The 26,025-nt window shown below is 34.7% G+C and overlaps 1 pseudogene; it reads left to right on the top strand.

The window, feature by feature from the left end:
* Positions 1 to 1,496: 1,496 nt before the first annotated feature.
* LOC115422151 (plexin-B1-like) overlaps positions 1,497 to 26,025 on the top strand; it is a 175,101-nt pseudogene continuing 150,572 nt past the window's right edge.

The raw sequence follows: 26,025 nt of genomic DNA, 5'->3' as shown, positions 1-26,025 counted from the left end.
GTGATTTGTGTTTCCTGCTCTGATGACGATCATACGGTCGCTGTAACCTGCATGTTTTTCAGTGCGTTCCCACTAAGGTTCTAACAGTTTTGGATTTTTCATTATAGTTTAGTTTTATTTAGATTGGACATTTTTTCTCTAATTCAGTTAGTTTTAATTCATTTTTAGAGCAGGTTTGCTAGTTTTTATTAGTTTGAGTTTTTTTCTAAATGCTTAGTTTTAGTTTAGTTTTAGAATTAATTTTAGTTTTGTCGTATCTTTTCTCTCCTTCTCCGTCGTATTCAAATAAATCCCAGACAGGACTCTGCTGCTTTCTCCCAACTTTAGTCTCCATGTTTCCAGGTAGAGTGGGGACCAGAAGACGACTGGAAACCACAGGTGAACACAAGTGACGGACCGTCAAGTGTCGTATGGTGCTGCTAGCAAAAATTGCTACAGCTAAATAAATCACTTTTGTATCATTCCGACATTGACAAAGATGAACACGAAGGGAATTTTAGCCATAATTTTTATCTGTTTTAGTTAGTTTTGTAAGCACACAATACAGTTTCAGTTAGTTATTGGTTTTTTTTTTTTTTTTTTATTATAGTTTTTATTTATTTCAGTTAACGAAAATGGTTTTACAATTCTAGTTTTCGTCATTTTGTTAGTTTTCGTTAACGATAATAACCTTGATTTGTTCAGGTCATTCACATTTTTTGTGAATGACCTGAACTTGACTTTTCTTTTTGTTCTAAAACAAAGAGAAAAATGTGGAATTTTTATTCTAAATGCTTAGTTTTAGTTTAGTTTTAGTATTAATTTTAGTTTTGTCGTATCTTTTCTCTTCTTCTCTGTCGTATTCAAATAAATCCCAGACAGGACTCTGCTGCTTTCTCCCAACTTTATTCTCCATGTTTCCAGGTAGAGTGGGGACCAGAAGATGACTCTAAACAAGTAACAGACCATGAAGTACCATATGGTGTAACTAGCTAAAATTGCTAGAGTGAAATAAATTGCTTTTGTATCAATCTGACATTGACAAAGACGAAAACGAAGGGAATTTTATCCATAATTTTTATCCGTTTTAGTTAGTTTTGTAAACACACAATACAGTTTCAGTTAGTTATCATTTTTTTCTTTTAATTAAAGTTTTTATTTATTTCAGTTAACAAAAATGTTTTCACAATTCCAGTTTTCATCATTTCTTTAGTTTTCGTTAACAATAATAACCTTGGTTCCCACGGTGACGTTGCGTTTGTGCAGTTTCTGTTGTAAACACACTGGGATACAACGTTCCTCCGTCAGCACTAATAGACTTTTATCATGTTTCTTTATTACTGTTGAGTCAGTCCTCAGTACATACAGGCCTTTATTTACACGTGAACGTGAATGTCATGCTTCGGAGATGTGAGCCGCTCCGGCAAAAATAGCAGCGGTGGATAAAAATAGTGGATGGAAACACAACCGGCCTGTGAAACGGCGGGGAATATGGTGGGGGGCGGGGTCAGTACTAACATGTCTGAGACTCTGCGGGGATCGCACTTTTACACCAGAATTAAAGCGTCTGTTTTCTGCTGCTCCAGGTACCATCCTCCTGATGAAGGACGCTCCTCCTCTTCCTCCTCCTCTTCCTCCTCTTCCTCTCCATCCAGTTTGGACACCAGAGACGCTGCAGGTTTCTTCAACAGGTCAGTGCAACTTTAAGAGCAACTTCTGAAACAGACGTTGAGCGGTGGTCGATGCAGCTGATTTGTCGGTGCTGGCGCGAGATGAAGCGATCTGATTGGTCGTTCAGTGGAATCTGCAGGATCAGCAGACGATCATTAGTGTGTGTGTGTGTGTGTGTGTGTGTGTGTGTGTGTGTGTGTGTGTGTGTGTGTGTGTAACAGTGCAGTCATTGTTTACAGTCTCAGATCATCAGTGCAGATCATTATGGATCTGGCTTCAGCACAAAGTGTTTTTTCTGTCAGTTTTATTGCATCAACCTACTTTGTAATTACAGCTTCTGTCTCACATTGTAACATTTCGCGTGACATGACTGATGACATTTAGCTTATTTTTCTGCTTTTTTGTGCATTCAGTCCTGTATAAAAGTCCAGGTCCAACATTCTGTTTTCGTTAAGTTCTCATGTTCACACATATGCATTAGTCAGAGTCTGTGTGAAGTATGTACAACAGGAAAAACAAGTTCGAAAGAAAACTTCTATGCTTCTATATTTTCAATGTTAGCTAAAAGATATTCTAAAAGAAACTGTGATAATAATCATGAAATAAAAGAGAGAGGTTCACAAAAAGGACAAGAGGACCTATCTACACAATATAATATCAATTTTATCAATAAATACCATAACATAAGTTGCTAACTTAGCTAATTTTAGCTCCTTTAGCACACAGATACTAAGCAAATGTTAGCTCCTTTCACACACAGATGTTATCAAAGAAAGACAGTTCAACCTTTTTTTTTTAATTTAGGGTTAGGGGTTACGTTATTCATGTTTCCTTTAAGTTAACTTGTTATGTGTGTTTAAAGGCTGAATAAATACTGTAGTGACGTAAAGGAAACACAACTAGTTTGCTAGCAACAGTGTGCTACGCTAGCTAATGTTAGCTGATGTCTGACCTTAGAAAAATCAAGGAGTTTTTACTGATATTCATTAAAGTTCGATTATTAAACTAGCACTAAATACAGGGTATAAATACAGAATATTTATAATTCTTATTAAATAAATTTTATATTAATTCATTGTGTAAAAGTCCAGGTCCAACGTTCTGTTTTCGTAAAGTTCTCATGTTCACACATATGCATTAGTCAGTGTCTGTGTGAAGTATGTACAACAAGAAAAACAAGTTCGATAGGAAACTTCTATGCTTCTATATTTTCAATGTTAGCTAAAAGATATTCTAAAAGAAACTGTGATAATAATCATCAAATAAAAGAGAGAGGTTCACAAAAAGGACAAGAGGCCTTATCTGCACAATATAATATTAATTTTATCAACAAATACCACAAGACGCTAACTAAGCTAATGTTAGCTCCTTTAGCACACAGATGTTATCAAAGAAAGACAGTTCAATCTTTTTTTTTTAATTTAGGGTTAGGGGTTAAGTTTTTCATGTTTCTTTTAAGCTAGTTTGTTATGTGTGTTTAAAGGCTGAATAAATACCGTAACGAGATAAAGGAAACAACTAATTTGCTAGCAACAGTGTGGTACACTAGCTAATATTAGTTAATGTCTGACCTTAGACAAATCAAGGACTTTTTATTGATATTAAGATTAATTTATTAAATTAGTACTGAATACATGGTATAAATATAGAATATTTATAATTATTATTACAAAAATTTGATATTAATTCCATGTGCAAAAGTCCTGGTCCAACATTCTGTTTGTTGGTTTTGTAAAGTTCTCATGTTCACACATGCATTTGTCAGTGTCTGTGTGAAATATGTACAACAAGAAAAACAAGTTTGAGAGAAAACTTCTATGTTTCTATATTTTCAATGTTAGCTAAAAGATATTCTAAAAGAAACTGTGATAATAATCATGAAATAAAAGAGAGAGGTTCACAAAAAGGACAAGAGGCCTTATCTGCACAATATAATATTAATTTTATCAACAAATACTATACATAAGATGCTAACTATTACATATATTCACATATATTTCCATACTATTTTGAGTAGAAAATGGAAACAATTCAAAGATCATGCACTGTTATCCAAAAAGATGTGACTTTACTAGAAGATCCATGAAAACTCGTTACCTTAAACCACCTCACAACAACCCTGACACTAAACATCCTTCTATTAATAGATAATCAGCACATATTTATATATCCACGTATGTCTTTGCTCGTACAGCTGTGATTTGAAGGTTATTTTATAAAAGAAAACGTAAAGGGAACACATTAAACAGTACATTCTATTTTTCTCCAGTGTTTGGAGCGATCACCTCGGACTTTCCTTCTCAGTATTAGTCACTAAAGCAGCTCATCTATGACCTCAAATACGGTGGAAGCCTTCATTCATACATGAGTTAAAGGAGAGAATCAATCAATACACCTTTAATATCAATATGACAGCCTTGACCATGTTGAGCTGTAGATGAAGTGAATTCTGAGAATTTGAAATGTTCCTTCAAACCCCTCTGGAGAACACATGGATGCAGACTTCTGTCCATCACTGCCATCGTACATAAAACAGTGTATAAAACCAGCCTTTCTTTACATTCTTCAGCGTTTGGAGTTTGTGTCGAAGCTGCCAAACGTTAGATCGACAGACGTCAGTAGTTTATTCTCAAAACACAAACACTGGCTTCTTCCATCATGGCAGAAAACTGAGGCATGTGTCAAACATCACGGGCGGTTCGTTTAGCCTTGAAGACACCGATGAATAGAAGGAGTGTGCATTGATTTCCTGCTCCTTTAATTTCCTCCAACGGTTAAAAACAACAGTGTATTTGTATTTGGTGTTGGTGAACGGAAATGATCCACACGTTCAGACCTTGAATTAACGTCCTTCTGTAGATCCGACATCAAGTGTTCACGCCTGGAATTAAAATACGTCCACAAACGTGTCTCGAGTGATCAAATCTGACTTCCCTGATCAATATGGAATTGAAAAAGCTAAAACTCATCTACAGCGAAAACATAGAGGAAGGTTTCATTACGAGGGAAAAGGGTGGATTTATGATGTGTCTTTGCAAACTGAATAAACTGAGCTGCTCTGACATGTTTACCTGAAGATACCACCATATAAGCACGGAATCAGTCAATAAAACACCTTATATATCAATATATAAGGCATATTCATTTTCATTGTATATCATTATAATATAAATCATTAAATATACATACACAGCTCTGGAAAAAATTAAGAGACCACTGCAGTTTCCTGTGAAATCATCATGTGTGCATGTGTGACACCCATTCCATTCCTGTATCTGTTGAATTCCAACACAAACACACTTTATTTTACTGAAAAAACACCTGATCCATGTCTTGTTTAAGAAGAAGTTAAATACCACTAATGTGGCCATCACTATCCTCTAACGATTGATCTAAATCTTTATTCTGAACATGTATACAGTGAAATCAAAACAAAACCAACCAACAAAACATCAGTAATGATACATAAAAGGTTGATAAGTGAACAAAAGAAAAAATAAATAAATAAATGAAATTAATCTTTTCATGCATGAATTGTGAGAACCTTAGCCAGGATTTTTTTCTTCGGTGTTTTTATTCCTCCTTAGGCATGAAAAAAACAATGCGAGTGAGTTTTTTTTTTGTAAGGAGTTCCAAAAATATCCATGCATTTAATTTTTGAAGTAAAGAAACATGTGTTTAAAACCCAATATCAGAAAGTGATATGAAAACAATGAAATAAAAACATTTTTAAGGCTGCTAATCTGATGTCTTCTGACATTTTAACATATTCTAATGTTAGTAATTACTCACTTCATGGAGATAATATGCAAAAAAAAAAAAAAACCTTCTTGTCTAACAAATAATTGATTTACACTAAAAAATGTTACTGCAGATCAGGCTTACAAGAACAGCAAAGTTACAGTAATGGTCTGAATGTCAGGGTATGAGATGGTGCATAAGTGTCCACTGTGTCGGCTGATATGGAACTAAAACAACAAAACCCATGAATATACAAGAGAACAGCTGGAGAAGAACTGTCCACTGGAGTGACCTATGCATGAAAGGGTTAAATTAAACATGCTGGAAAAGGAGTAGGAAGACATAAAAATGTATATATTCCTACCCCCAATCTCTATTCCTTATGATCGCTGTATAGAAATTATTATTTTATATGACTACCAATAGGCAACAATAGACAAAAACAGTGCCCTTAGTACTGCAACAGTAACTGGAATCCAAAAATAACTATTGGAAACAACTGGACTTCAGTGTTCCCAAACTGAGTTGGACTGGTTCTTCTATCAGGACAATGCTCCTGGCCTCAGCTAGGTCCATAAAGATGTGGATGACGGACCACCAGATGAAGACCCTGTCATGGCCAGAACAATCTCCAGACCTGAACCCACTTTGAAAACTTCTGCAGGAACATGAATGATTACAAACCATCAAACGTGTCTGAGCTTCTGGAATTTCTGTGCCAGGAGCTGCATAAAGTCAACCAACAGCAATGGAGGAGAGCCAAGACATGAGAAAGCTGACATTGAAAATCAGGGTTATTTTTTATTCTATTTATTAAAAAAGAACAAATAAGAAAATCAGCGTTATTCCAACAAATATTGATGTCTGAACTTTTACCAAGTTCCAACATTAGTATTGTGTTTACAAATGAATAAGAACTGGTTTTATTGGCATTATTTGAGTCTGAAAACACCTGCATCTGTTTGTTATTTTGACCTTGTGTCGTGTTCTGCAAATACATGCTCTAAATAACAATATTTTAATTTGGAATTTGGGAGAAATGTTGTCAGTAGTTTAGAGAATAAAACAAAAATGTTCATTTTACTCAAACACATACAAACATATGGAAAAATCAGAGAAAGGGATCATTTTGCGGTGGTTTCTTCTTTCTTTCCAGAGCTGTATATATAATGTATTCCATCCCATCTGCTTTTATTGCACTACTAAAGGATTTTCTATGTAGTTGAAGTTAAGTCATATTTTGCATAAATCTCTGGTCTGATCCTCTACTTTTGTGGATTATATGACACTATCTTTCTGTTTTTGTATATTTGGTTTAGAAAAAAAAAACCTAAAACCTTTTAATCCTTAAACACCTTGTAGCAACCAATAATGTAATAATGTCCAATAATGTAATAATTATGGCTATTTTAAATACAATAAAGACAAAAACATAATAGCATTTTACCATTTATGCAATAAGTTATTACATTATTGGCTAGTTATTAAGTTATTCACCTAGCATTAAAAAAATATCCTTTGATAATATAGATAACTTATTACATTACAAAATGTTATTACCTTATTGGCTCAAATATTTTATTACAATATTGGCTTTATTGCATTAAAATGGCCAAAATTACTATGTTATTGGCCATTATAATGTTATTGGTTTCCAGAGACCTACAATTATTTTGTGGTGATTAACAAATTAATTTTTCTCCACACACCATTTTTTATAATATTATTCTGTGCATTATTCATTGAAAAAAAACCCAAACATCTCCGTTCAACTGCGCATATAACAACTGAACCACACTCTTCTCTTTCACTTTATTTTAAGTGATTATTATATACGTTGTGATCTATGATGTGTTATAATGTGATTATGTTTTAATTGTAATTGTGTGCTTCTAACCTGTCATTTTTCTATTATTGTAAAGCACTGTGAATTGCCCTGTGTATGAATTGTGCTATACAAATAAATAAATCAGGTATGTTCCTATATTTAATTCAGTGATCATGAAAATGTTCACAAAAGGTTGGTTTAAAACCACAAAACCAACCATTAAACTGTATATAAATAATAACTTTGCATTTATTGTGCTAATTCTGGGATTCTGTCAGGATTCTGTTGGGTTTGTGTAAATTGGCTTAGAGCCTGGTTTTGACCAACTCTATGTATAAAGTGTCATGAGATAACTTTTTTGTTGCAATCTGGCGCTATATAAATAAAATTTGATTGATTGAGTGATTTAATTGGTTTTCCCCTGTAATTCGCTTTGGAAAAAAGCATCTGCCAAATCCATAAACATGAACATAATTATTACTATTGACGGGTATAAATACGTTTATCATGATATAATTTTGCGTTACAGCTGTTTGTATAATGAGATTGGATCATGAAAACACATAAATGCAGGACTGAATACAGCTGACCTTTGGCAAATAAAGTCTGAGGATGCATTTTGAGGCAGATTTTAACCATCGCTCCAACCGTCCAAGCACAGATTAACGTCATGTTTTAAAACACAGGTGAAAAGTAAAAGCAGGTTCACAGTGGGGTGGTTCACCTGCAAAAAACAGCGAAAACTCTCTGACTTTCAGGATGTCAAACATGTTTCAGAGAGGATTAACCAAACATCTGAACCCAGTGAGAATTAGCAGGTTGAACAGGAAACAGGTATGTGTTCAGTCTAATTATCACCTGTATTAAAAACAGACATCAGCATGAGCTAGCTGCTTCCCCACCTGTTTATGCCTCTGTCTAAAAGTAGCACATAAAGCAGAGTTACTGATACCAAAATAGAATATTCATACTGTAACTGGGCAAAATAAAATGAAACGACACAGGAAAATCTTATTCCATCTTTATCTTAGTTGTTTTTCCAGCACTGAAATAATCATAAATATTTACTTCTCATTGTCTTTTCTTCAGACGCAATAAGAAAATACAGGAAATATGTGCAACACAAAAAACACTGAACTAAATGTGTAGTAAAGGTTCAAGTCACTATTTAGTTTGACCTCTGACCCCATGACAAGAAGGATTTCTACACAAAAAAATAATATAACATGCAAATAATAATAATAATAATAATAATAATAATAATGATAATAATAATAATAATAATAATAATAATAATAATAATAATGATGATGATAATAACAATGATAATAATAATAGTAATAATAATAATAATAATAATAATAATAATAATAATAATAATAATAATAAATATAAGCTAGGTATAGGCAGACCTTAATAAATATCAATAAAAACTCCATCTTTTGCTCTAAGGTCAGACATTAACTATTAACATTAGCTAGCTTAGCACACTGTTACTAGTTAGCTATGAAAAATATATCTGAAACCACTTTAAGTTGAGTTTCCTTTTCATAGTTATATTATTTATTCAGCCTTGAACCACACACAACTTAACTTCAAGGAAACATAAAACACTTAACCCCTAACCCTTAAAAAATACTGAACAATCTTTCTTTGATAACATCTGTGTGCTAAAGGAGCTAACGTTAGCTCGGTTAGCATCTGTGTGCTGATGGAGCTAACATTAGCTTAGTTTGCATCTTATGTTATGGTAGGCTACTTGTTGATAAAATGAATATTATATTGTGTAGATGAGTCCTCTTGTCCTGCCTTTGAACGTCTCTCTTTTGTTTCATTATTATTATCACAGAAATATCACAGTTTCTTTTAGAATATCTTTTTGCTAATATTGAAAAAATAAAAACATAGAAGCTGTTTTTGCTCTTAAACTTGTTTTTCCTCCTTTATATAGGCTACTTCACACAGACACTGACAAATGCAATGTGTTAGAACTTTACAAAACCAACAAACAGAATGTTGGACAAAGACTTTCACACAAGGAATTAATATGAAATTTATGTAATAATAATTATAAATATTCTGTTTTTATACCACGTATTTAGTACTAGTTTAATAATCTGACCTTAAAGAATATCAATAAAAACTGCTTGATTTTTCTATGGTCAAAAATGAGCTAATATTTGCTGGTGTAGTGCACTGTTGCTAGCAAACTAGTTGTGTTTCCTTTACGTTGTTACGGTATTTATTCAGCTTTTAAACACACATAACAACTTAACTTAAAGGAAACATGAATAACTTAACCCCTAAACCTAAATAAAAAAAAGGTTGAACTGTTTTTCTTTGATAACATCTGTGTGTGAAAGGAGCTAACGTTAGCTCAGTTAGCATCTGTGTGCTAAAGGAGCTAACATGTAATCTGTTAATGTAAATATGTTTAGTTTGAGTTAATGTAATATATAAAGTGGTTTAATCCAGTTGGTTTTTGTGCATCTTCTACTTAAGTCATATCTTTTGGGATAATGGTACACCATCTAGGTACCATTTTCAGTTTCTTCTCAAAATAGTATGTGAATATATGTAATATATGTAATCTCTCTATATAAATAAGATTAGTTTCAGTTTATGTTGTCTCTAAAGTGGTTTAATCCAATGAGTTTTCATGAATCTTCAACTAAAGTCAGATCTTTTGGAGTAATGGTGCATCATCTTTGAACCGTTTCCATTTTATGTTCAAAATAGTATGTGAATATATGTAATATATGTGATCTGTTAATGTAAATAAGTTTAGTTTCATTTCATGTAATATTTAAAGTGATTTAATCCAAAGGGTTTTTATGCATAATCTACGTTTTGGGATAACAGTGTATCATCTTGGTACTGTTTTTAGTTTCTAAAAAAAAATAGAATGTAATATATGTAATCTGTTAAAGTAAATATGTTTAGTTTCAGTTTATTTAGTCGCTAAAGTGGTTTTTTGAGCAGGCAGACTCACACTAGTGATGAAGACCTCACCAAAGAAAGAAAAGAAAGAAAGTGGTTTAGTCCAATAGACATGGGAATATATGTAATATATGTAATCTGTTAATGTAAACAAGTTTAGTTTCAGTTTATGTAATATGTAAACTGGTTTATTCCAATGGGTTTTCATGCATATTCAAATAAAGTCAGATCTTTTGGAATAACGGTGCATCATCTTTGAACTGTTTTCAGTTGCTACTCAAAATAGCATGTGAATTTGTGCAATTTTTTTTAATCCGTTAATGTATGTTTAGTTTTAGTTTATGTAATATTTAAAGAGCTTTAATCCAATGGGGTTTTTGTGCATGTTGTAGTAAAGTCACATCTTTTGAAATAACGGTGCATCATCTTGGCGCCGTTTTCAGTTTCTACTCAAAATAGTATGTGAATATATGTAATATATGTAATCTGTTTATGTAAACATGTTTATTTTGAGTTAATGTAATATTTGAAGTGGTTTAATCCAATGTTTTTTTGTGCATCTTCTACTAAAGTCACATGTTTTGGAATAACAGTGCATCATCTTTGAACCGTTTCCATTTTTTACTCATAGTAGTATGTGAATATATGTTTTGTTATTTACTTTCACTGCTGTTTCAAAATTCAGAGGTGGTCTTGAGGGGGTTCTGGACGTTTATGCTCAAGGGAGACCCACACGATATTACCAATTCATGTCAGAAAAGATATCTAATGTGTTAAAACTTTAATAAAGATATGCGTAAAAAAGAAATAGTATGTGAATATATGTAATCTGTTAATGTAAATATGTTTAATTTCAGTTTATATGGTCTCTAATGTGGTTTAATTAAACAGATTTTCATGCATCTTGTAGTAAAGTCACATCTTAGGGAATAACGGTGCATCATCTTGGTGCCGTTTTCAGTTTCTACTCAAAATAGTATGTGAATACATGTAATATATGTAATCTGTTCATGTAAATATGTTTAATTTCAGTTTATATAGTCTCTAAAGTGGTTTAATTTAACAGATTTTCATGCATCTTCCACTAAAGTCGCATCTTTTGGAATAACGGTGCATCATCTTGGTACCGTTTCCAGTCATGTGACACACCCACTGGCGTTTTCGTCCGGACCCAGAACAGAAAACCCACCGTCAGACCCTCAGTTTATAAACTATTCTGTCAAACCCTGACATCAGCCTGTCTCTCTCTCTCTCTCTCTCTGTTTCTGTCTCTCTCTCTCTCTCTCTCCATCACACACATTTCCTCCCAATTACTGCGTGTCACCTTTCACCTCCCCCCGCCCCCCCCACCCCTCTTTTCATTACTCCGCCTGGTTGCTTCGTTTCTCTACAAGCTGCTTTTCACGCTCTCTCAGCCTCCCCCATCCGCCCCCTCTCCCCGACTCCTCCCCCCTTTTAAAGCCTCTTCACTCGTCCTTCATCTTTTGTTTCTGGTGAAAAAGCCTCACATACCTGATAAACAACACACACACACACACACGCACACGCACACACACACACACACACACACACACACACTTCACCACACCCTGAATGTAACAGCATGTAATAAAACACAACATCGCACAAGTGAACGGGACACAATGGAACAGACGCAGACGCTTCAGCTGTAAAAGTCAGACAGTTATCGCTTTATTATTATAAAGATATTAGCAGCTTATTATCACCAATCAATTAACCAGATGATCCTGAACAAAGAGACTCAGTGAAAGCATCTTAAACTATAAAAACATGCATAAATATCACTGTTAGTAGCAGAAGGCATGAAATACAGATGATACAGGTGTTTGAACTTGGAGAAATCACAGACTCAGTATGATTTAATTTATGAATTTACATGTTTAGTTCATTGATTTAACTACAAACAATCATTTATGTCTTTATTTTAGTCACAAACAATCATAAAATATCCTTAGATGGAGTCAAATACAATAATAGTGTATATATTTTTTTCTTTTTTAGCTGAAAAAAGTTAATTTTTTGCAATAATCTATCATATATTTCAACGTAAAGCTGCAACAATTAACTGACTTGTCAAGGATTAATTGACAGAAAATAGTAATATTCTCAGTGAATATATTCTATTTGGAGAAAAAAAATGTCTATTTTATAAAAGTGAAACTGTAATATCTGGATGAAACTGACAATACTGCAACCATAAAGATATATTTTGACTAAAACATTTACAGTATTTTGAGAAAAAAGTTCACCAAATTAAATGATTCATATAAATCATCATGATAGAGATGATTAATTTGTCTGTTCTTGCATGAACTTGGTAAAATCACTGACCAAATATATTTTCATCATAAATATATGGATCGTTTAAGTGTTTAGTTCATTGATTTAACTAGAAACAATCATTTCTGTCTTTATTTTAGTCACAAACAATCATAAAATGCCATTAAATTAAGTCAAACACAATGATAGTTATATGTTTTTCTTTTTTAGCTGAAAAAAGTTAAAAAAATTTTTTTTACAATAATCTATCACATATTTCAATGTAGAGCTGCAACAATTAACTGACTGATCGTTTCATTGTCAATGATTCAATTAATTGACAGACAATTGTGATATTCTCAGTGACTATATTATATTTTGAGGAAAAAAATGTCTATTTTATGAAAGTAAAGCGGTAATATCTGGAAGAAACTGACAATACTGCAACAATAAAGGTATATTTTGACTAAAACATTTACAGTATTTTGAGAAAAAAGTTCACAAAATAACATGATTCACATAAATCACCATGATACAGATGATTAATGTGTCTATTCTTGCATGAACTTGGTAAAATCACTGACTAAATATATTTTTCTCCTTAAATATATGGATCGTTAAAGTGTTTAGTTCATTGATTTAACTACAAACAATCATTTCTATCTTTATTTTAGTCACAAACAATCATAAAATGCCATTAGATGAGGTCAGATACTTAATGATACTGTATATTTTTCTGGTTATGGTAATATATGTATCATATTTAAATTAGATTAGTTGATTGGTCATTAACTACTGAAAAAAATGATGTTCTTACAGTAAAGATATAATATTAAAAAAATGAATCAAAATGATCTGAAAATAAAGCCGTAATATTTGGACAAAATGACAATACTGCAAGAATAAAGTAAAATTTTGACCAAAAAAATCACAGTATTATAAGAATAGTCGTAACATTTTGAGAAAAAAGTTCACAAAAATACAAAAATACAGTCGTAATATTTAGGGGAGAAAAGTAACATCATTATATTTGAAGACAAAAACCCATAATATTTTAAGACTAAAATCATAACATAGTTGTCATACAGGACAGAAATCTGATAAAACATGAAAAAGTCATGTTTTTATAATATCATGGTTCTTAGTATCATTAAATATTAAATTTACCAGCGCACCTGAACGCAGCAGGTGCTGTGAGGCTATTTAATTAAACATTCATTTTAATAATAAACCAACTGTTACCATTTGATGCAACACGATTTCTTTAATTAATTAATCTGGTCATCTTTAATTATATATACCTACGTATTGTATATAGTTATTTCTTATGTTTAATTGTTCTTTCTTTGTTTTGTTTTGAGAGATTTTTAATCTGAATGTTGTTGATTCCACCTGTTGAACTAAAGCGTATTTATATCATTTCTGTTGAGAAACTTCAACAGATAAAATTACATCATATTATCCTGTTTTTCTCGAAAAAATATGACTTTATTCTTGCATTATCCCAACTTTTTTCCCCTTAAAATAACAGTTTTTTTCTCCTTAGTTTTGCTGTATTTCTTTATAGGAATCATATTTACTATTAAAGTTTAAGTCATGTTGTGTTCAATGACATCCTGTATATTCAGGTTTTGTCATTTCATTGTAAAGTAACAGTCGACAGTATTAACCCTTTCATGCATAGTGGTCACTACAGTTCTTCTCCAGCTGTCCTCTTGTATATTCATGGGTTTTGTTTTAGTTCCATATCAGCCAACACAGTGGACACTTCTGCACCATCCACTTAAACTGACATTCAGACCATTACTGTAACTTTCCTGTTCTTAATAAACCTGATCTGCAGTAACATGTTAGAGTGTAAATCAATTGCTAATTGTTATTAAACTGTAAATTTTTTTTTTCTTTACACAAAATGCTTTTTTTTTTTTTTTTGCATATTATCTACATGAAGTGAGTAATAACTAGTATTAGAGTATGTTCATATGTGAGAAAACATCAGATTAGCTGCATTAAAAATGTTCTTACTCCATAGTTTTCACACAGTTTTATCACTTTCTGATATTGCGTTTTAAATACATGTTTCTTTGCTTCAAAAAATTAACCCATTCATGCATACTGGTCACTACGGTGGAGAGCTATTCTACAGCTGTTCTCTTGTATATTCATGGATTTTGTTGTTCTTTTCTGGGTTTTTTGTTTTGTTTTGTTTTGTTTTGTTTTTACACATATCTTTATTAAAGTTTTAAGACACTACATATCTTTTCTGACATGAATTGGTAACATTGTGTAGATCTCTCTTGAGCATGAACCCCCAGAATCATAAGCCCTCTCCATAGTTTTCACACAGTTTATCAGTAAATACATGTTTCTGTGCGTCAAAAATTAAACACATGGTGTCCAGCTGAGTGGACATTTTTGCAACTTCATGAAAAATAGGCTCATAAGAATTTTTTTTTTTTCATTATTGTTTTTTGTGTTTTTTGTTATTTGTTTGTTTTTTTTTTAGGTTATTTTTATTTTATTTATTTATTTTTATTTATTTTTCAGAAGAAAATTTTCAATCGCAATGTTTTTTTCATGCCTAAAGAGGAATAAAAACACTCAGGAAAAAATTTTGATTAAGGTTCTCATAATTCGTGCATGAAAGGGTTATGCACATGGTGTCCAGCTGAGTGGACATTTTTGTAACTCCGTGAAAAACAAGTTCATGAAAAATTTTTCCATCACATTGTTTTTTTTTTTCATGCCTAAAGAGGAATAAAAACACTCAGAAAAAAATCTTGACTAAGGTTCACATAATTAATGCATGAAAGGGTTAATAAAAATATTAATTACTCATAAAATTAAATTATATTAAATTAAAAATGACATAATTCTGTGTATTTTGATATTATCAGAAACATTTAACCTGATGTAAATAAACAGGTCAAGACTTATTTTATTTTCCTGTTTGTCGTTTTAAATCAGACCCTGAATCTGCGACTCATCACCTGTTTGTCTGATTATTGGAGTTTTATTTGGTTTCATTTGATTATTTCTGGTGAAACTCAGTGAGGAGGCGATTTAATGCCATGAAATAAAATGACACACATACACACACACACACACACGGGGTCACATGCACCACTGCACACACACATCAATCAAACACACAAAGAGAAAACACACAAAGAGCAAACACACAGCCTCAGGTCGGACGGAGAATGTGATTAATATTACATGAGGCTCCTGATGAGAAGTGGACAAACACTCCCAGCTGAGCTCCAACACACACCGATGAATGAATGCATGAACATATTACACACACACACACACACACACATGTTATGGCAGTGGTGCATTGTGGTCACAGATAAGATGACGACTGATAACACACACACACATGCACACACACACACACACGCACACACACACACACACACACACTCCCATCACTCTGCCTCTTCACGCTGTCTTCACATCACATTAAACTCTCCGCGGTCACCATGACGACCCCAACAGTTTATGATTCTGTCTGGTGTCACCTGCTGTGACCTGTCGGACGAGAGCCAATCAGACGCCACCGAGCGGGCGGAACGCAGACGGCGCTCACCTGTCTGTCTGCGTCCAGGTGAGCTGAAATGATGCGACGGTAATGGACGACGTGAAGCCGCGACGATGATGAATATGCGATCTCATCTGCAGAGACGGAGGGTCATTAAAAAACAAAACAGCACAGAAATGATATAAATACAGCTGATTTATAATTCATGTAAAAAGGCCTCGAGGCAAAAACACCAGTTTGATAGAAGTGACACAACAGTTTCAGTTATAGATACAATGTACACATATGGACAAAAGTATGTGGACACGTTGGATTCAGGTGTTTGTTTTCTAACAGGGGTCTGGGATACAAAACAATAATGACAACCATTATTCTCCTGCAATAACACAGATTCATGCTAATGCTAATGCTAATGTTACTGATGTTACCGCAGCTGTACTATGGGTAAATGCACAGCCTCTTTTGGAGTTCAGAGATGCCGCGAAGTAAAGTCAGTTTTGACACTAGTCTCTTTTCCATTGACCCTCAAATTGCGTCAATATAACTTGCGCATAAAAATTTACCTAATGGAAAAGTGACAATTTTGCCAAAAACTCTTATTTTTCAATTAAAAGTTTTTGCGCTGGTGGTTTTTCGGGCATAGTGCAATTGGTATATCACGCAAAATTGCAATGTAAAGACCTTGTTTTGCAACCAGTCACGTGAATTTAAAAAAACGTATGTTGACGGTCGTTACAACAAGCAAAGAGGATGAGTTTTATGACCATAACTGGTCTACAATTTTAATTTTACAATACAATTTCAGCTTCAGAGATTAAATGTGTTAAATGTTACGTATTTTAATAAGATTACTTGGAAAACAAATGACCAAATTGCTGGTTTGCTAATGTTTTCAAGGTATATGATGGTGTGTTCTTCCACATATATGTTGGTTTATGTTCATTTATCCAGTAGATGTATAAATGTTCCACTGATAGAACCTGTGAAGTGAATGTATTGTGCAGACAGTATTATTATGTGTATTATGTATTATGTGCAGACAGTGTTTGAAGTAGATCTGTAGCTCTGACACTAATATTCCTTTGGAGTTAAACCCATTCTATCATTAATTCTTGAATTTTACATTTTGACCCCAGACTGTATCTGGAAACTTCATCCAACCAGCACTTAGGACTGGTGTTACCACAGCTGTACTATGGGTAAATGCACAGCCTCTTTTGGTGTTCAAAGATGTCGTGAAACCAAGTCAGTTTTGACACTAGTCTCTTTTCCATTGACCCTCAGATTGCACGAATATAACTTGCACATAAAAATTTGCCTAATGGTAAAATGACAGTTTCAGCAAAACTGTCATTTTTCAATTAAAAGTTTTTGCGCTGGCAAGAGGTGGCTTTTCAGGCATAGCACAATCGGTATATCACGTGGAACTGCAATGGAAAGTCTGTGAAGATGTGAATTAAAAAAACGGATGTTGATGGACGTTACAACAAGCGAAGAAGAAGAGTTTTAAAACAAACATGGTGTGGTATGTGTGGACACACCAGGAAACTGAATCATTTTTAAATTTAGTACGAGATAGAGAGTAATATATAATAATAATTAATATATCTGTAAATCAACACCACTTTTATGTTCGTTGCCATGTTTATGGAATGACTTCTCGTGTCATCTCAATAAATAAACAAATCATTGCATTTGTGATTTAATGAAAAAACGGACATTATGCACTTCTGTTTTTCAACATTTAGTAAATATCTGTAAAGTTTTGTGCAGATGTCCAATGGAAAAGCGACTACAGAACAGAACATCAGTACGACTGCTTCTGCAAAACCCCAGATATATTCAGTGGTACATGAGGTTTTTTAAGACTTGAACCTGTTCCAGATTTATCTGAATTTAATTTACACTATTATTACTTACAAAAGTATGTGGACACGTTGAATTCAGGTGTTTCTTTTCTAACAAGGGTCTGGGATACAATGATTTCTCGAGAACTTTACATGACATTCCTACATGTGCTGTATCTCTCTATACATATGCAAACAAATTTTACATTTATAAACTAAAATGCAGCTGCAGTGTTAGCATATGTTTCTCACCATCTTGAAACAAAAATTCACTAGAAAATTAAAGATAAAAAAAATTCAAAAGTTCTACCTCTAAATTTCTAAAAGCAAAAAAATATTGATATTTTAATCTCAAATCCTCATGAACAGGACATTTTGCAGCTGTAGACATGATGTATCCCAATATTTATGTCCATTTAATTTATGAACATCAATATTTTCTTAAAATTTAAGTGAGATGTGAAAGAAAGTAGATGGGTAGTTGTAGTAGAAAACTAATATTTACAGTCAGAGCATGAAAAATATTTTAGAAATTTAGAGGAAGAACATTTAAAATCAGTCATGGATTAAAAAAACAAACAAACAAACAAAAACAATCAATGCTGAGAGAACTTAAGTCAAAACCACCTCTGAGGCATTTTAGAAACAAAGATAACAATTTAACCCAAACTAACCAATGCAATGATCTTTATCCCAATATAAAACTATATTCTGTATACTCTGACATTAGTCATTATTGTTTTGTATCCCAGACCCCTGTTAGAAAAGAAACACCTGAATTCAACATGTCCACATACTTTTGTCCATATAGCGGATATGATCACTTCCGTGTTGACGTAAGAATACCCTTTTATGAAACTCCATCTAAGTCTCCTCTACTTATATCATGAATCCTAACACATATGGACGTAAACTGAGACTTGACCACGAGGCGGACATTTTCTCTTTTATTAAACAACTGGATGAGAGGAAATGAGTCTAGTTTCTGTTATCGTTTCCCGTCACCTGCATCCTGACACAATGACAGAGAGATTGAAATAACCGACTGAATGACAGGGAAATGCAAGTAAATGAAAATGGAAACGATCAGGGCGTATTGACCGTTGGACGTGGACTCTATGGACGGGTAAGGATGTATTCATCAAACCATCAGGTACCAAACGAATCTGATCAGTCATCAACAGGGGGTTCCAGCTCTGAATCCTAATCATCCTGTCAGGGTTTATTTAGGCAGTTCGAGCTTGTGGTTGTTTAGTCATTTTATCCCTATTTAACACATCTTTAAAGGGCTCATATTCGTCTAAACCCACTTTTCTTAGTCTGTGGTTCATTTATTTGTGTATTTGGACCCTAATAGTTCATACAGTTTGAATTTGAACCCTCCAGCTGCTGCAAAACTATCTTTAGATTCATTTGGGCAAAAATCCAGTGGATGTTTACAACCTGTTTGAATTCCTTCTTAATTTGTTACATTTTATAACTAGTTCCGTCTCCACATTTGCTCATATCAGGTCTAGACTTCAGATGAACATTTCTCCAGTTTTTCTCCATAATTGTTTGTCAGCAGCAGCGGTTGTAGTCCAGACTGAAAATATGTCCAAACTTGGACCCATTACCTAAAATGTTCAGTTGTTGGTTGAACGGGACTGAGCAGCACAGCCAATAACCTGGAGGGGGTGGGGCTTGAAGTGGTTCATGTGCATTTAAAGGGCCAGCGCTCCAAACCACCTTTCTGCCAGACTGATCTCATGAAATCGCGTTGGATGTGACGCCAGTTTATTGCATTTGGCGTGCTATACGTATGCATTTTCATCCTTTCATGTGTTATTTAATCAATAACTGCTAACCCTAAGCCTAGAATAGAATAGAATAGAATAGAATAGAATAGAATAGAATAGAATAGAATAGAATAGAATAGAATTTATTTACCATTTGCACAGATATGTCACAGTATAGGTTCATTGGAATTCTTGTGCATTTCCCTGAGTCACAAAATCCAAAGAAAAAAAGACATGAACAAAAACAGAAACAAAACATAAACACAGGTAAGCATTAACACAGCTAAAACATTAAAAAAAAAAAAAGTTATTGGACAGACAAACACAAATACACACTTGTAAAATAGAATACTGTATCAGAAAATAATAATAATAATAATAATAATAATAATAGTAGTAAGAAGAAGAAGAAGAAAAGTACTGGAAGGTAAAAACAAGTTATTGCACATTTGAATTAAAGCACTGGGAGGTATAACAGGTTATTGCACATTCATTTAAAATAAAACACTGGGAGGTAGAGCAGGTCATTGCACCTAACTGCTAATCATGCTAATCGCTAACCCTAACCCTGAATCGTGCTAGATGCTAATCGCGCTAACCCTAACCCAAAACCTAACCCTAACCCTAACCGCTAATTGTGCTAATGGCGTGTTATTTTACACGGCGTAAATACACACGCTGTTGTTTCTGGTGTCATTACTCAGAAATAGGGTTGAAGATGGACCTGTGGAGTTGAATGAATGAAGAATTCAGACCCAAGCAGAGCATTTACGGTTTATGGAGACCACAGGGAAATATTGGAAAATGAAGAATTCCATAAAAAAAAAAAAAAAAAAAAAAAATCACTCCTTTAATGAAAAATTTGAATTTTTATCAAAAATCGACCATGCAACACGGTCCTAAATCTAAAATCTCACCTTCTTCTTTAACCTCTTACTCTCATCTCCTTACTCTGTACGTTCTCTGCAGGTAAAACACACATTTTGATGAACATTTGCATACGTTCTGTGTTCAATAAGCTCATTTCTGGTTCTTCAGGGATTTGCTTCCACCCCCCACCCTCCCATTTCATCCCAAAGGTGTCCAGTGGGTTCAAAGGTCAGGGCTTTGTGCAGGACGCTTCAGTGTTTTCTCAAAGAACTCTTTTGGACAGCAAGGGAAATGCTCTAAATGTCCATGTTGGCTATAATGTAAACTATCAACAGATGCAGCATGTGAAGATTATAAGACACAGTGGGTTTTTTTTGAGTGACTGTTAAAATAAGCATCTATGAGTTTTAGTTTTTGAAGAAAACTTGATGATACCATAATATAAATGTGTGGAAACAATGAGCTTTGTACTTTTATTCAGTCTGTGGATACATGGAGTTGATTAGTTGGTGGTTTTGGTCGTAATTGACTTCTCATGTGATTATTAATTTGGAATGTCAACATAACGTATGTAAACAAAGCAGTAAAAGTTGATCAATAAAAGTAAAATCAGTGCAATATGTTTTGTTTTTTTTCCGTTTTACTGTGGCTGTTTTCAGTCTAAAAACAGAGCTAAGCTAACAGAACTATAATATAAACTATCAGCTGATGCAGCACGTAAAAATTATATAACAGTTATTTTGAGTGATTGTTGAAATAAGCGTCTGTGAGTTTTAGTTTGACTCGTTTGATGATTCCATAGCCCAGATGTGGAATCAATGAACTTTATACTTTTTTTCCGTGACTGATACTGTCTGTGGATACATAGGGTTGATTAGTTGGTGGTTTTGGTCATAATTGAATTTCCATGCAATTATTAATCTGGAATGTCAATACTACATATAAATAAAGCTGTAAAAGTCGATCAATAAAAGTAAAATCAGTGAAATATGTTTTTTGTGGCTGTTTTTTGTCTAAAAACAGAGCTAACAGAGTTAAGCTAACGGAACTATAATGTAAACTATCAGCTGATGCAACATGTGAAGATTATAAAACAGTGTTATTTTGAGCGGCTGTTGAAATAAGCGTCTATTAGTTTTAGTTTTTGAAGAAAGCTTGACGATGCCATGATATAAATGTGTGGAAACAATGAGCTTCGTACTTGGATTCAGTCTGTGGATACATGGAGTTGATTAGTTGGTGCTTTTGGTCGTAATTGACTTTTCATGCGATTATTAATTTGGAATGCCTATACTACATATAAACAAAGCAGCAAAAATGCGATCAATAAAAGTAACATCAATGAAATATGCTTTTTGTGGCTGTTTTTTTGTCTAAAAACAGATCTAAGCTAACAGATGTATAATGTAAACTATCAGCTGATGCAGCACGTGAAGATTATAAAATAGTGTTATAAACTGTTAAAATAAGCGTCTATTAGTTTGAAGTAGTCTGATGTGGAAACAATGAACTTTATCCTTTATTCAGTGTCGGATTCTTTCTGTGGATTCGTTGGTGGTTTGTATCAGATTTCCTCCCGTCTCAGTACCACATAGAACCCCTTTAACCTGACATTGATTTAATTTTTTTTCAACAGTTAATTTTGGCTGCAGCCTCTGTCCACAGCAGTCCTCTAGTTTGCGTCCTGCTGTTCTGCATGTCCTTGTAAAATACCCTTTAAATTCACGCTGACAGAGGCTTTTGTTTTTTCAGTTGTGCTAATATCTGCGAGTATCATCTCAGCTCATGAAGGTGATAGAAAACCCATTTAGAAAAGATGAAAAACTAACTTATTCAATTTGAGAAATCACGGCGGGGTCATTATACGAGGCGTGGGCTTCGCTGTGACCAACTGATTAAAACACTAAAGCATTAAACACAATGTCCCAGTGCAGACGCTCAGCAGGACGTCCCACAGCTGATCCGCTATCTCCTCCTCCTCCTCCCTCTCCTCCTCCCCCTCCTTCATCAGCTGCTGGTGTGGGTGGTTAAATAATCCCAGTCGGAGCCCCAGTGCATGTTGGGAGGCAGCTGGTACATACTCAGTTTGTTGTCGTCAATAAACTGCAGGTGCGGCGTTCGTCCACCTCTGCAGCTCTTTCTCAGCCGGAAATGACAAACTGAAAAAAGACAAAAAAAAAAAAAAAAAGAAAAGAGACTTTATTAACACATTGAACCCTCTGGTGTAACGCCCACACAGGCCCCTTCCTAACACCGTAGGAATGTCAGAATGTTCTCCATACCGTTTGTTATTAAAGATCCTGAACAGACTTTCTGCGTGATCTTCAAAAAGTCTCGTTTTTATATTTATGCCTGATTATAGTCCGCAATTTAAAATGAGAGCACCAAAACAGGTTATTTCCAAATGCTATTTCCAGTATCCCTGGTCGGGTCGGATAAGACTGGACTGATTTACGGCAGACTTACGTCACTATGACAACGACACACCGACTGGCAGAGTTTAGTAATAAGAAGTAAGCTGAACAAGCGAGGAGTAAGATCTGTCCTGTTTCCTGAAGAAAGGGATTTATTGGATTTATTTAGTTGTAATGGTGGACACTGGAAGTGGAGCTGGACTGGCACAAAGAAAAAGAAAGTTAAACGGTAGAGTGACAGAGCACAGACTAAAACAGTGGTAAACCTGTGCATTGAACGGATGGATAGAACTAAAGGAGTTAAAGGAATGAAAGCAGAGCTGCAGTTGTCCTCTGCCCTCTCACAGGTATAGAATACTTCTGTTCTTTACACAGATGCACTGGAACATTGGATTGGACTATAGCAGTGTTTTTCAACCTTGGGGTCGGGACCTCATGTGGGGTCGCCTGAAATTTGTAGTAACTGATAAAATAAAACATAAAAACTTAGTAATAAAAAATAGATGGTAAATTGAGAGAGACAATCATAATACATAAAAGACATGAAACTGAAACTGAAGCTGAAACTGCAGCACTGTGGTTCTGTTTATCTGTCAAATGTTCACTGTGGTCAGTTTCAGATGCTGCAGCTCTTTCATAATTCATAGTTTGAGTTCTTGTTTGTTCAGTATTAATTGTCAGCCTTGTAAATCACAGCTGGACTGACTGTACATATCCTGACCAAGGAAATCAAATTCTCCTTTTATGCAGTAATCTACACCTAGATTTTCTGCCTCCGTCCACAATAATCTACTTTATATAGACTAAATGTCGTCTGAAATTAATTTTTATTTGTAACATAGTATAGCATACTATTACATGATCAAAAAACAAATAAATTTTAGCAAAAATAAAAGATCTCCATTTTGAATGTCTGGGGTCGCCAGCCAAAAAAGGTAGGGAACCACTGGACTCTAGTGTCTGTTGGTAGCTCAGTCAAACACTTAGTAAACACTTGTGTGTTAGCCACAGGGCTAGCTCTGTGACGGGGCTAATCTGTTGGATTTGGAGCATTGTTTCAGTCCAAGTTAAGGGCTTTGGAAGGTGAGACTGAAATGGTTCTGGCTGGAGTTGAATGTTCATGCCGGGGCCTGGATACTAAACTGTCCTGGAGGAACAAGACATTTCTAACAGTAGAACAGTGTGAATGCAGAAGTCTGAAGCAGCTGGAGCTGAACTGAACTAATGCAGGATGAGGAAGATGAAGAAGGACTGAAGGCATTTGGGAAAAGGGCTGAATACTTTGTGTTAAAGCTAGAGCAAATGTATGTTATTGGGACACGTTTTAAACACCAGTCTGTGAGGAACACTTAGGAGCTCCAGAGGAAAAGAGACATATGCTGCATTCAAGGCCGTTTTTTGAGCCCGTAAGTCACAACTTCAAACCACGACTCATGACTTTGTAACGTTCCAGGCAAGACACGCCAAACTGCCTGAGCGCAAGGAATTGTGGGAGTTAGATGTAAACAAACCAGCATGGTGGACCGTACATTATGCACATTTACAGTCATTTCTATTGCCAAAGGTGTTTGTTCTTTGCTTATTTGAGGGAAACAGAGGAGGAAAAACGGCACATGAGGGAAGAGAAGCTGTTCTACCTTTTATGTTATGGTATTTGTATATTTGGATTCGTATTTGGTATTAATTTATTCTTGCACTCGACGGACTGAAAACTAGCTAATGCTAGAGCAGCTGCTGATTCTGCAGAACATTTGCAAATAAATAGTATCAGAGCAATACCTTATTTTAATAAATAATCTGCATAAACACCACATCCATGGGGGGCGGGGGGGTGCCATTGCTACGTTGCGTCAGAACTCGGAACTGGGAGAACGTGGATCTAGTACGAGTTCACAGGTGGGAAGTCACAGGTTTGACTGACATTCCAGTGCATTTTCACTGGTAGAAGGTTGGAAAAACACGAGTTACGGGTGGACTGGAACGCAGCAATAGAAGCAGGAGTTGAACTTTCAGAGTTTGGTTTCACTTTCGTTTTCACTCCAGTTACTAAACTACGCTACAAACGGACTTTATGAAGTTTACTTGTTGTCTCGTTTCAAATGTCACTTTGCACCTGCAAGTTACTGTGTGGAAAAAAGAAATGCAGAGTTGGAAGGAGGATCCAGTCCTCTTTCTAACTCTCCATGGCTCAGATGGTTGTCCAATAACCGAAGGGTTGGTGGTTCGAATCCTGCTCTGTCCAAGTGCTGTTGTGTCCTCGGGCAAGACACTTCACCCTCCTTGCCTCCAGGGCTGCTACTCACACTGGTGTATGAATGTGTGTGAATGTTCGGTGGTGGGAGGGGCCGCAGGCGCAGATTGGCAGCCACACTTCTGTCAGTCTGCCCCCCCCCCCCCCCCCCCAGGGCAGCTGTGGATACAGATGTAGTTTACCACCACCAGAGGGAGGATGTGAGAGCGAATGAGTAATGGATCCTCTGTACGCGCTTTGAGTATGCGTTCATAGAAAAGCGCTATGTAAATGTAATCTATTATTATTATTGTTATTATTATTATTATTATTATTATTAGTATTATTAGTATTATTAGTATTATTTTTATTACTATTATCCAGTCCTCAGTCATTAGCTTCAAACACACAACTTGGCCACAGTTATGCCCTGATGACAGTAGGTGCTAGTGCTCATGGGAAGTGGAGTCTTTGTCTGTTAAAAACACCACCGCTTCCGGCCAAAGGTGTCGCTGCAATCCACTATAAACCAATTCTCTGTTCAGGACCTTTAAGGAACATCTATAGCAGGGGTGTCAAACATGCGGCCCGGGGGCCAAATCCAGCCCGCCAATGGGTCCAGTCCGGCCCGCGGGATGAATTAGTAAAACACAAAAATTACATTGAAAATATTAACAATCAAGGATGTCAAAATAATTTTAGGTCAATTCCATCTAAAGTGGGTCAGACCAGTAAAATACTATCATAATAACCTATAAATAATGAAAACCACAAATTTTTCTCTTTGTTTTAGTGTAAAAAAAAAGTGAAATTACACAAAAATGTTAACATTTCAAACTAGCCTTTTACAAAAAATGTGAAAAACCTGAACAAATATGAACAACCTGAAATGTCTTAAGAGAA

The sequence above is a fragment of the Sphaeramia orbicularis genome, chromosome 7, assembly GCF_902148855.1.
Source record: "Sphaeramia orbicularis chromosome 7, fSphaOr1.1, whole genome shotgun sequence".
Classification (NCBI taxonomy): Eukaryota; Metazoa; Chordata; class Actinopteri; order Kurtiformes; family Apogonidae; genus Sphaeramia; species Sphaeramia orbicularis.
The sequence above is the reverse complement of the archived record's forward strand: the minus strand, read 5'-3'. Positions and strand labels throughout refer to the sequence as shown.